Genomic DNA, 14,198 nt, shown 5'->3' on the forward strand with positions numbered 1-14,198 from the left:
TTTTTCTTGTATCATTTTAATGTAAAAGGTTGTCATTGTCATAGTGAAGATAGTACGGATAGGCTCATGTTGGGTTACCGTTTGTGAACGGCCCTCACACAGAATCTATTCATGAGAATAGTTTTGCATTTTGCAGCAAGGTCATTGATTTGCTGTTTAAAGTAACAGTGTGTAACATTTGGGTGGATCTTTTGGCAGAAATGGAAAACAAGTATCTTTAGTGTATAATCACCTGAAAATAAGAGTCATTGTGTGTTGGTTACCTTAGAATGAGCCGTTTATATCTACACATGGGAGTGGATCCTCTTCACGGAGCTGGCCCGCCATAATTCTATAGTAGCCCGGAATGGACAAACCAAACACTGTGTTAACTTTTCCTGCTTAGGCCGGAGTCAATAATGTTATTCGCTCAGGAGTTAACCCCCGCTGTCACTCCACTCAGCCGCAGAGAAACAAGACACGGGAAACTTCTGTTAGTCTTGAAGAGCTGCAGCATTTATTTCAACTTCAATTTCCACTGAACATTCACTTGATATTCTCAGAGCTAAACTAACTTGTTCTCTTGCACACATTCGCTGCCGCTCTCTTCACCACTCACTTCCCATGTACGAACTCACTCTAGATACTCTAGCGGTCTCAAGATATTCCGTCTTTTTCTTATTGTCAATCTCATGAAAAGACCCAACAATGAATTCATCCTACTAACATGTATCATCTGTGTAGCCCAAGCACGATACTTCTGATTCCTCTGTGCCACAGAGCCAGAGGTTCTCACACTTTTTGGATGTGTAAGGAAGTTAAAACTGGTCCTGTGAATTGGAGGGATTTGGGGGTCAACTACCTTTTAATTCTGAATTGACACAACAGCGACAGACAGGGTTTTTGTTACTTCTTAGTGGCAGACAGCGGAGAAGCACTTCACAGTAGTATGTGGTACAGAGAGTCAGTGAGAGATTTTCACCTCTGATAGACAGGAGAGGTGGGTTACTCAGCTTTATTGCTCAGGCATTCCTAATCATCTGGCCTTGCCTTATTGATAGTGCAGGCAGGATGATGGTGACGGGGCGGGGTGAAGGGAGATATCAATCTACCGGTACTCACTATTCCATCCCCAACCCCGCGTCCAACCTTCCGAAACACTAAATATATCAATCTCCTCCAACTCTCAGATATGCTCTCTAGTGCTCTCCCCCTGGAATCTGCCCTCACCTCACCTGATGATCTCACCACTCCACCCTGTCTGCCTCCCGCAACACACTGACCCCTCTCAAAACAAAAAACTGTGTTCTTCAACACCTTTGCACCCTGGTTCACTCCTGAGCTCCGCACAATGAAACAGACTTGGCCACCAAGTCGACCTACTCGCCAAGAAAACATCACTCACTGTCTACCAAGAAGCCTACAAAGTCCACCTCTCTGCTTACAAAGACGCCCTCACCGCCGCCAAGTCTGCCTACTTCTCCATCATCATCAGTGACTCCAGCTGTAACCCCCAAGCCCTCTTCTCTACAGGAAATGACTTCCTCAAGCGCCGCGCTGGTGCCTTCTTTACCACTACACCTGAACACTGCAATTCATTCCTTCTGATTTTTTTGTTTTCTATGACCTCTTCATCTCTGCTGTCACCGTTGTCCTTAACATCCTCATCCTCCTTCTTGACCTGAGTGTAGCCTTCGATACTGTCAATCACAACATCCCGCTCTCCAAGCTTAAAGGCCTCATTATCGAGGGCACTGCCCTCAGCTGGCTCCAGTCCTACCTCACCAACAGATCACACTCTATCTCCCTAAGCAACCGCTCCTCTGTCACTTACACAGTCACACAAGGTGTTCCCCCAGGTTCCGTACTCGGCCCACTCCTCTTCATCATCTACATCCTCCCTCTCAGTCAGACTAGCCGCCATTTCAACCTGGACTTGCACTGCTATGCTGACAACACCCTGATATACCTTGGCACCAAACTCGCCAGAACCCGCCCTTCTCCCACACCAACTCCTGTCTGTCTGGAATAAAAGTCTGGATGCAACAAAATTGTCATACTCAACGGTGACAAAACTGAACTGAATTTGGCGTGATCCTTGACTCCACCCTCTCCCTTGACGCCTATATTCGCCAAATTGTCAAATCTCTGTCTATCTCCTTCGCAATATCACCAAGATCAGGCCCTCTCTTGCATGCTCTGTTGCTGTAACACTGATCCACACCTTCATTTCCTCCCATCGTGATTATAACTCACTCCTCTACGATATCAGTGCTAGCTCCATCTACAGACTCCAACTGGTCCAGAACGCATCCGCCAGACTTCTAACCCACATCAATTCCTGTCTCCCATCGGATCAACCACAAAATCCCAGTGTTCACCTAATGGTCCCCCTATTACCTCGCAGACCTCTTCTCTCCCTACCAAACTCTCTTAGTCCCTCAGATCAACCTCACAATGCCTCCTCTCCACCCACAAGTCCAACCTTTGCAGCTTTGGGTACAGAGCCTTTTCCAGGGCAGCTCCCAGGCTCTGGTACTCCCTCCCGCAAGACATTAGAGACTCTGAGTCTCCCAATTTTCCAATCCCGCCTCAAGACCCGTCTCTTCTGCACTGCTTTCTCTCAGCCCCATGAGTCACATTGTCTGTGTTTGTCTCAGCACCGCTCCTTAGTGTAAAGCGACTTTCAGTTCTTGAAAAGCACTATACAAATTTCATTTATTATCATTATTATATCTTCTTCTTGCCAGATAATATCTTTGCGGCCTGGTACCAGGTCCAGTTGTTGAAAATCACTGTCATAGAGCTCCATTGTTGTCCATTAAAACACATCAACGAGCCACACAGTTGCGCTGAGTGACATGCTCCTTCATCACCATGAGCATGGGCACTGTAGTTTATTTTGATTCAATCCCAATTTCCCAAACACACAGTCGTGCTGCTGTAAATACTCACTAGAGCACCAAATGTGTATCAGTTCGCAGCAGAAAATAGTCCCCAATAAATGCACTATTTACTCCTGTTTGAGTAATGTTTGTAAAAATCAACAGTGCCCTGCTGTTTTATAGGAAATTGCTGAGCCTTTTTAAAACATTAAAGTATACGTGTAGTCATAACTCATTTTTAAAGGCCTTCAGTAGGAATGAATGGGCAAGGAGACACAGACCGGCTGGGGATGTCTTAAGTCATTATTAGTATTGGTCTTTGCATGGGATTTTTTGACAATAAGAAAAATATAGAATTTCACCAGCCTTATTTAAACAAATAGTAATATTACAATAGTCTGTTTTACGTAAGTCATGATGGTAAAGAGACAAATGTGGGTTGATAGTGAGCACTCAGTGAGGAAAGGTCTGTTTAACAGCTGAACCAGGAGGAGGAAAAAGGGGAAGCGACTGACTGATGTCTGCTCTGCAACACACACGCACACGCACACGCACACGCACACGCACACACACACAGAGGGAATAAATGTGCTGATCGGTGACTCGAGCATCATAGTCCCACTGATAGCTGCCTGCATTTGAGTATTAGACTGCATTTTTCATGAGAGGCCTCCTCTTAAAGAGCAGCTCAGCTCACAGCCATTAAAGACTAACAAGACTGGCAGACCACACACACACACACACACACACACACACACACACACGCGCACACACGCACACACGCACACACACTTCCTCCACTTTCCCCTCTATCTTAAGCCCATTTTTAGCTTATCAATCACAACAGACTCTGAGCTATCTCAGCGCAATTACAGCCTCATTCTCGCCTCCGGAGCAGCGTTCACCTTTAACCCCAAACCTTGGATTCACACACTTTTTTACTTCCCCTCTCCTCTCGCTAACGGTCTCCATCTTTCTTCCCTCCACATCCTTCGTCTCGGCTTCTCCAGCTGCCCATCGACAGCTCCATAAATATTAACAACCTCCATCTGTGGAATAACAAAAGTCTTAAGTACGCCTAATGGCCTGAGGTTATTTTTACTGCAGTGGACGGGTCACTTCACGAGGACTGATGGGTCAGCAGTTTAATTTTTGCACTGTCATGTTTATTTTGAGAGCGTTCCAAGGAGCAAGATCCTGCAGTGAGTGAAACTAACGGTAACATAAGATAATACTGGATTTATTTCAATCTTTCTTTTGTAGTCGAGGGTTTTCATTTCCATAATGGGTTCAGCAGAGGGCAGTAAAGTTATGCTTTATTATGAATATGAATTATTTAGCTGACTCTTCTGACTCTAGTCCCTCATGTCTGTCTGCTTGCAGACATGCAGCTTCTCTCTTCCCTACTGTGTTTATTTTATGGCATATAGCATTTAACGTATCCTATTTCCTTTTAACATTCTTAATGGGACGTTTGTGTGAGTGTAATTCCTGTTGTCTTCCTCAAGCTTCAAATATGAAACCACTGACCCCACTGATGGAAGCGAGGAGATTTTCAGGGCTGCAACTAACGATTATTTTCTTTTTCGATTTATTGTTTCAGTTATAAAATGTTCCCATAGTCCAAAGTGACGTCCTCAAATTCTTTGTTATGCATGAAAAAAAAGCAGGTAGCTCCCACTGAGGTCATTAAGGTCAGGTTCTCCACCAGAATTAAACACATTGATTTAAACCAGAGTTATTTCCAAAACAAATAAGACAAGCTGGAAGTGGCCCACTGGCGTGGATTAATGCACAGGCTGGCCTAGGCTGCAGCCAAGGGGCCCCGTGTTTGCAAGGGTCCCAGATTGGCCAGACTATTTCTAATTATTTAAATATACTTCAGAGAAAAAAAACACATTGACCCCTACTGGCCCATTAGAAACATTAAAAAAACAATTAAGCAGCTGATTGAGTAGATGTGGGCCACATCTAAAGGCAAAGCTGACCTTATGAACATGGCCCCATGATGTGGCCAGGTTCACAAGGTCAATTTGGTTTTCATATACTACATGGTAAATGGACTTGCATTTATATAGCGCTTCTCTAGTCTTCTGACCACTCAAAGCGCTTTACACTACTGTCAGCATTCACCCATTCACACACACATTCATACACTGATGACAGAGGCTGCTAAGGTGCCAACTTTGCCCATCAGGATCTAATCTAAATACTCATTCACACACCGATGGCTACGCCTTCGGGAGCAATTTGGGGTTAAGTGTCTTGCTCAAGGACACATCGACATGTGACCCGGAGCAGCCAGGGATCGAACCGCCAACCTTCCAATTGGTGGACAACCTGCTCTACCCACCTTCACATCACTGCTACTGGACAGAATGGTGTCAAAATGTCAGAAAGTAAATATGATCGCGGAGAACAAAAACGAAAAGCACAACGGCTGAAAGAACCGGGTGACCAAGATCCACTAAAGAAAATCCTTAAATCGACTAGATATTCCAAGGGTTAGAGTAAAGACTGTCTCACAGTTTGTGTATATGCGAAGCCCGGTTGCACGAAAAGGCGAATGAATGACACAATAATGCAGAAAGAAGGCAAAAGCGTGCTATAAGAACGCTGTTCTTGCTTTTTGCGTGTCATTTGTACGCCATGTAATCTGCACTGACTGCAATGTAAATGCATCCAAGGAAATATGCTAAATACGACTTTCAACCAGGGGACCGATGTTTTGTTTTGTAAGTTACGTTAGTGATGTTTGTGACGTGTTTTCCGTACTTATTTTATGCTGATTCCGTGCGTATTAAACGTAGTTTAGGAACTTATTTTAAAGGCCAACCGTAACATTTTTTCTCCTTCATTGCACCTTACTTTGGTAATGTTAAAGCATGATGAGTAAGGGTGGGGGGCCCACACAAAGAGTAGCCTAGCGGCCCCTGACCACCTTAATCCGACACTCGAAGTGGGTTTTCACAAGAGGGAATACTCTCAATCGCAGGTAGGCAATAGATTGTTTGGCAAACTGGACGTTGGCTAACACAACAGAAAAGTACAATGTCTGGACCTCTCGTGGTGTTGACACTGCTTTAAACAATATTATTATAATTTAGACTATAATGTAGGAAAATGCAGTTTACAGAAAATGTAACTGAACAATTAAACCAATAAACAATATCTGAAAATGTTTAATTTTCTTTAAGTACTTTTATAAATTGAATAGAGTTTGGTTCGTGACAGGTTGGATGGAGCGGGGGAATTTGGACTCACGATGACCTCAGCATTTTTAAAAACCACCAACTAACAGCCCAAACATATTCAGTTTATGATTACCAAAAGAAAAGTGGTGCATTATCACATTAAAGAGGCAGGAATCAAAGACTGTTTGGTATTTTTGCTTCACAACTTACGATTATTAGAATTGTCGGTTGATCTTTTTGTCAATCGACTGATCGTGTTGTGACTGAATGAAGATTTTTCTGTTGCAGCTGTTTTCAGTGGCGCCTCTGGAGCTGCAGATTAGTCTTGTTGAGAGAGGAGTTATGTCAACACTTCATATGAATCCTGCTTTAGCTAGGCAAGGAAGATTTTTTTTTCCTCCCAGACATCCCTCCCATTCAGAGGCATCCTCTCCATTCATTTCTCTGTGGGTGTGAAAATCTCATTCAGAGCATTCACAGAACCAACACCATCCATTCAGGATTTTTCTCCTTTGTGTCTCTAAGTAGCTCAGACCATAAACTGCCGAGGACTGTTGCATGGATACAAGGAGTGTGTGTGTTTGTGAGAGAAAGAGGGAGTATTGCTGAGGGAGTTTGGCGCCTGTTTGTGTGTTTGGGAGGTGTCATTCATTTTATTTTGGATAAATCATTCAGTCATAATCCCCATTGGAAATGTCTCTGTTCCCTTCTCTCTTTCTTCCTCTCCTCTGTCTGCATGCAGTCGGTTCACCCCCCCTCTTCATCACCCTCCGCCCTCCCCCCATGAGTGTTGCTATGGAAACAGGCTTCCTCTGTCAGGTGGCTCCATGCTGAAGACTCCCCTGCGCTCTGATTTGCTCTGACATCGTCTGGCTGAATCACTCGGCCACGTGATCCCGGATCAGCTAGTCCGGATGCTAAATATGGAGCCGGTCTCTCTCTCTCTCTTATGACCCCCACCTCTTAAAGCGCCCCTCCCCACCCTGCCTTCCTCTCACCTCGTCATGTGGAAGGTGATAGGCGGTGACGGCGGTGCGTTTAGATCACGTTGATTCACAGACAAAAGACTGTACAGTCATCGCAAAGAACAATACACAATTAACATATTCAAATGATGTAATTCACAGCCTCAATTCTAAATGAATTAACCCTAAAAACATACTTAATACTATTTTATCAGCTTAATACTTACTCATTTTAAGAGAATGACACATTACTTCTGTTTGGGGCCTCAGAGAGAAAACAGTTTCATATTCTCTACATCTGTGATTGGAGTTTTTTATACAGCACTACCTCTCCCAGATCCCAAATTTTCTATTTGTAACAGCCTATATGACTTCTAAAAAACTGCTATATTTCCTTATTTGGTGTAATAAAATTGTGCTTTATTGTAAATTTGTCACTTTCATCAAATGTACAAGCTTAGTTCATGGCAATGGGAATGGTTACCACTTAATACATTTTGGGTTTTAATAACGTCAGAGGAAACGAAAGAGAGAAAGCAATACCAGCAATACCACAATGTAAAGTTAAAATCCTGCATTATACATCTACTTAAGTAAAAGTACAGAAGTATAAACACCAAAATGTACTTAAGGTGTTAAAAAAAGGAATAATTCTGCAGTAAAATGTCCCTGTGAGTGTGATTATATGGATATCTATTACTGAAGTGTTATACATTTCAATGTTGTCACTGCGGTGGAGCTGATTGTAATTGCTTTATTCACTGTTGGATGGTTAATTTATAACAGTATATCATATTTTATAAAATCATTTTAGTGTTTTTTGTTTGTAAAATCTTAATCTGGCAAGTAACCAGTAACTTTAGCTGTGAAATAAATGTATTGAAGTAAAAAGAAATGTAGAAGTATAAAGTCATAGTCTGAAAACTGTATTATAGAGTACATGTACTCACTGTCCCTTAACCTGATACACCATAAAGTTTATTGGCATTCATTTCCAGCACATGACTCACTGACGTGCTTTATTTCCTGTTGTTGTTTCCTCGTGTTGTTTACAGTGTCGCTGACAGTGTGGTTTACTGTGCTATCTTGGGCTCGGCTCCAGCAGAGTGGCTCGGATGACATCATCGCACACATCGTGCTTCATCTCCTAACGGCTCAGCGGGAGAAAACACAACCTCAGGTACAGGGTGACACAGAAAACACACACATTCACTCTCACACCTCCGTTTCACCAGCAGGTCATCTGAGGATCAGCGCTGTTCATTTCTTGTCACCTCGGTTGAAACGGTTTCAAGTGAAAGTTGGTGTGACTCAGCTGGCAGACTGACACTTTTGATACTGTGTGATGATGATGACGACACTGAAACCAGTTAGTACCTCCAACAAACACACACACACACACACACACACACACACACACACACAAACAGGAAATAATGTGTTTGTTAATCAGATATACTCCAGCTTGAGTGCACATAGTTTGATGGATTTCTAAAGCGAGGCTGGAGTAGCAACTAGGCCAAGAGGTCAACTGCCCCAAGGCCTCAGAAGACTCTAGGGCCCCCAAAGCCCCTGGTTCACTGCATGCAACTGGTTGCACATAATTACAATACTCACATAAATCAGATTTTGATGTCTAATTCTTTTAGAGCGGTCCTGTGTCCAAATATCGTTTTAAGAGCTAAATTATTTTAGGTTATATTTTGTTCAGTCAAATTACCATAGTTGACATACAGCAAACAGAGCATAACAATTAAATGATTGGTTGTTGTGTGCACTTAATAATATACGGTATTAGCTTGTAGGTGAAATGGTACACACATAATACATTAAGAGCAGGAGGTGTAAAGGGGCCCCTAATCCAGTCATGATCTAAGTGTTCAAAACAGCAGCGGATTAGACGGTTATCAGCCCATTAAATAGGCGTTATCAGTGCTTATAAGCACCATAGATGTGGGTCAGTAGGGCCCTGCTACACCCACTAGTAGGTTTGATCATCTAGTCACATGGTTGATCACCGAAAGAAAGAATAAAAGAAGACGACAGCGATCTCTAGTGACGGTAGTAATTATGACCGGTGGTTTTGTTGCATAAACCTAAAAAAGCCATTTTGTTTTGGTTAAAAATTTAAAATTTCTTTCAGTTTTACAACGTGTTAGAACTTTTAAGTTTTGCTTTCACTTTTACAACGTAGTAGGCGTAGTAGGCCCTTATTGACCCACATCTATGGTGCTTATAGCGTTGAGCGATAACGCGTATTTAATGGCCTGATAACAGTCGAATCAGGTGAAAAAATCGGGCCATGGCTAGTAACTCTGAAAGAATATTACATTAAAAGTCACTCTAGTGATTCAGTATTACACTTCCATAAAAGTTGAACCGGACTCAACTTTTGCTGCAATGCAACGCCATCCGGGAAGGCGCTGCGTCGTCCAATCACAAACATGCAAGCGCACATTTTTGGTAGATTACTTTGTAATTTGTGCAACTTTCCAGAGTCGTAAAATCACGTTTGTATTATTACCAATTATGCAGTGTTTTCATGTCTGATATACCAGAGCAAACGGGCCTGACGGTGAAGGGTAGTCATTGCAGGCTTCCTGGTAGTCTTATGAGAATACACTGTTTAGAGCATTTTGGCAAATTTTTCTTCGGCGCTACCCACATAATCAGCTGTGCTGCTCATCCCACAAATGCATGATCCTTACAAGTGGGACATCATTGCGAAGGTAAATAAACAGGCTTTCCAACGATGTAAAATACAATGACCATTAGCATTGTAACAACAGAGAAATAATCCACCAAACACAAGTTTCCAAACTTTGTTTTTCCAGTATAGATCGTATTTCATTGACTCACCGTTATCTTAAAAAACACGCCAACTGCATTGTTTTTACACAGTGAATGAGGGAGTGGACATGGGCATCCCTTATGCATCATGGAAACAGTACCTCCTGTCAGGAACATTTTGTTTTGTTCCCATTTTCACATCACTGCACCTTTTAAATTCTTCCTTTTTGTTGCTTCTGTTCCTTCTCTGCTAGATAATTCATCGTGTTTTCCACAAAGCTTCAGGTTACAGCATTTAAAAGCTTCCCACCAGTAATTCATGCGTGCAGCCCGTACATTCACACATGTCTGCTAACGCAGGGTGCAGCCGTGGTGTAGAAGTCGCTCCCATGTTGAATACAACAGAGTTTTCTGTGTTTTCCTGATCAGGAGACAGCAAGGGGCAGTTTCTTATTAAAGCCTGCTGACACATTGATCCTCAAACAGCCTCAGGAGGCCAATCTCCATCTCGACCACTTTAGATGCTTTCACAGGAAATCAGCTCAAAAGCATCTCTTTTTTTCTCTTTTGTCTCTCAGCCTGTCTCACCTCTCTGAATGAGGTGTATATTTGAACTCCTGATCGATGACGCCCACCGAGGAGGTCGTGCTGTTTGTGTGCAGCGTTAGGTTATGGGTTCCTGCTCTGCCATCGAACTGTACTGTGTGTCTGCACAGAGGAAAAAATGGACAAGTCCTCTCTGGAGGACTGAAAACGGTGACCTTTAGGGGTGAGATGGGAGGAATTAAGATTAGTTGACGGCTGCATGAACGGATTTAGACGTGGAAGTGAAGGGACTGGAAAGCAGAGGTGATGTGGGAGAGACGGTGACGGGTTTGTGGATGACCAGGAGGTCGAAGCGGGCCCTGCCCCCCCGAGGCTCTCGTTGATTCATCCTTCCGGCAGGAAGTGTGTGAGGATCAATAAGAAGCGAGGGTCTCTGGAGATAGACGCAGAGAGAGAGCCCTCGCCCAGCCCAGGTCTCTTTTTGTTTCATTTAGCAGCTCCTCGCTCTCGTCTGGGTTTGAATTGAGAATAATGAGCTTAAAGGTTTCTGTCATCACCATCACGCAGATAATAAAAACAACAATGCTGGCTACTCATTCTCCCACTAAATGGATTTAGATTTATGTTGATATAGAGTGGTTCCTAATGTGAGGTCCAAAGAACACCGTGGGTTGTTGAAAAGGTTATAAGAGGTTACCAGGAAAACATCTTCAGACCACATTTATCAGATGTTTATGGGACCTCTGGTCTGAAGATGATCTGTTCTGCTTCCTGGGAATAAAACTGGCAACTTTTCAATCACATGCTTTTGTTTAATGATTCCTCGACTGCTAATCATTACATGGATCGGTTAGAGCTGCTTAACAGCTAAGCAAAGAGTTTGCAAAACAAGATCACAGTCTGCCGGCTCTGACTGAGAAGCAAACGCAGAGCGGCGGATTTAAGAGGAAACGCTCAGATTAGAGCCGCTTGTCCTCTACGACCACCACCTGTCTGTTGCCTCGCCAGGTTATTGTTTTAGCCCCTTATCCCCACCATGAAGCCACAGAGCCAATCCGCTCAAAGTGGATTAGTAGTGAAGGTTTGCTACGCTAGAGTCACTCACTGAGTGGTAAACATCACTGAGCCACGTGATGAAAAAGTCTCATTTGGCCAAACAACCTGTACGTTACAGTTTTCAGTGAATCAGTTTGAAAGCACAATATTAGTGAGAAAACACACACATTCATTCAGTTAATACTGTGACTGTGTGTGTGTTTGGACCAGCTGCTGCCCCACGTCAATGTACAGTATGTGGTCAGTACTGCTGATAGGTGTGTGTGTGTGTGTGTGTGTGTGTGTGTGTGTGTGTGTGGACCCAAAGCCCAGTGAAAACAGATTAGTTTGTGTTTTTGTGTGTTTTTAAAGGCAACTGTGTATTTGGTTGTATCAGGTGTGTGTGCTGTGAGAAGGCAATAAAATGTTTTCTTTCTTACACTCACTCATTCATTTCCTGGCAACAAGTCCTCCAATCTATACGACCACATAGGTCGTTTGTTTCCCCTGTAATACAACCCAGAAGTGTTTCCTAAAATAATTATCGTTGGTTTAGGTCTAGGCATCAAAACAAGGTGGTTTAGGTTAAGGAAAAGATCAACACGTTCTCATTCCAACTCGTCGCCACTTTGTCACGTCCCTTGGCGTCACGCCCCTTGGCGGCTTAAAACTACTACGTTTGTACAGTCAAAATGTCACTGGATGTTGTGAACACGGGACAAGAACGATCAGCAGATTGTAACGTGACACACTGGACACGAACAGTGGTCTCCCGGATGAAAGCCTTGTGTCTGTTGGACCCATCCACACTGTGTGTCTCTTTTGCTCTTATAACTACGTCACCACACTCCTGGCGCACTTTCTCTGTATGTTTACTGTTGCCGCGGATGAGTTTCATGGTGCGTTTCATACTGACGCTAAAGGGTACCGAATGCCGACGGCCGTGACAAAGCCTCGCCATTTAATGCCCTGGGAATGAGAACGGGCTGAAAAGATTGTGGTTGGGTTGGTAAGTGACGTAGTGACATAAAGTAGACGCGGACGACGTAATGATGCCACATGCTTACGTGACATAAGGGATGCAGGTAAAAATAAGTCAACACTGACATTTGGTTTCACATTGGACATGAACAGGAGTCTCCTGGGTAAAAGTCCTGTGTTTATCTGACTCATCCGCGACCCCTTCGTCCCTCCCTGTGCGGACTTTATCGCTATTTGACCTCTTAATACTACGTCACATGACTTCCAGGTTTGCTACCGTCGTAATTATTACGGCCAAGAGAGGTCGCCTCTTAACTAAACATAAACGTAAATATGGGTCATAATATGTTACAGTACAAATGACACGTGGTGTCATATTTTGCAGGAGGACGGGCTGTTTCCTGGAGACTTACCCTAACCATAACCACTACACTTACCTAACCGTAATCCTTTTCCTTAGTTTAACCTAACCCTTACCTTAACCTAACCCTACCCTTAACCAATGACGTAAAAATCAGCTTTATCCCAAATTGGACAAGCCGTCCCCAGTTAACTGGTATTTACTCTGAAATGTGTCCAGTTAGGAACACACACACTCACACACACACTCACAGGATCTCTTGTATTGTGTCATTTATGGCAACAATAAAAGGGCGTGGCTCCTTTAAGGGCAGTCTCATCTGGCTGTTAAATAGCCTAGATCAGTGAAACACACACACACACACACACACACACACACACACACACACACACACGCCCCCCAGTGAAGGAAGCTGGTCAACAGATACACAGAATATAGTGTTTGAGTGTACCTTCAAAATAAAAGCCTCACGAGTCACGTTAAAAGTGACTCATGTATTTCTGGTTGCTTAATCTGGCAGGTTCTCTTTAAAATGTCATCTTTTGAGGAACCAAGAAAGCGTGTTTATCTGGACCACCATGTATTCTCAGTTCACTATATCCACGTGGGCATGAGTTAGTTTCAAAGCCTATTTAATTTTCTGTATTTATTACAGGGTTTAGTCCCTGAAATCAAATGAAAACATCAAAATCTCCTACATTAGAGTTTTCACATGCAACATATGATATACAGGGCACGGATTAATCATTGCTGTTGGGCCCTATTGACCCTCATTTGCCTTTATGTCGCTTACATTTTGTGTCGTCTCCAAGTAAGTACAGTGTACAATCAATAAAACGCCAGCTTCAGAGCCTCGGAAATCAACCAGTAATCTGATGCTGGAATAAGAATAACAATCACTTAGTTTCACTTGTTTCTAGGCCTCTGAATCGTCGCCCACATTTCCAAATTGTTCAGTAATTCAAACGAAATGAAACAGAAACTAAATAACAATTCAGTCAAATGGAAACCAGGGTAACAGTACCTAAGGTTAATGGGTGTCAGTTTGTGGTAATATCATTAAACGCAACTTTAACTTAAGAATATACACCACGCAGAATAATAAAGGCCTTAAGACTTGATTTTGAATCAGTGCCCCTCTACAAGACAGGCACTGTAAATTAGCTAATAATGCATAACCTGCTTTGATTGATGTTGTAGGCCTACTTTTGTGGTGCAAACTTACAAACTTACACATTTGCAAGTAATAGATTGATATCTTTATTTGACAATAATAATGGTAAACACAAGGCCGAAAACACTCACTTTGTTAAGTGAGCTCCCTCTAATTGCATAATTATTCTTTATGTTAGAGGTCCCATAGTTCAGTAATTAAAGGAGCTGATGTGAAATGGTGAATTCTTAAATTCCTAATTTGTAATTTAGTGTTAATCATGGGAAAACTGCTAGCATTAGAAGAGAA

Source organism: Sebastes fasciatus, chromosome 7, assembly GCF_043250625.1.
Source record: "Sebastes fasciatus isolate fSebFas1 chromosome 7, fSebFas1.pri, whole genome shotgun sequence".
In the NCBI taxonomy this organism is placed as follows: Eukaryota; Metazoa; Chordata; class Actinopteri; order Perciformes; family Sebastidae; genus Sebastes; species Sebastes fasciatus.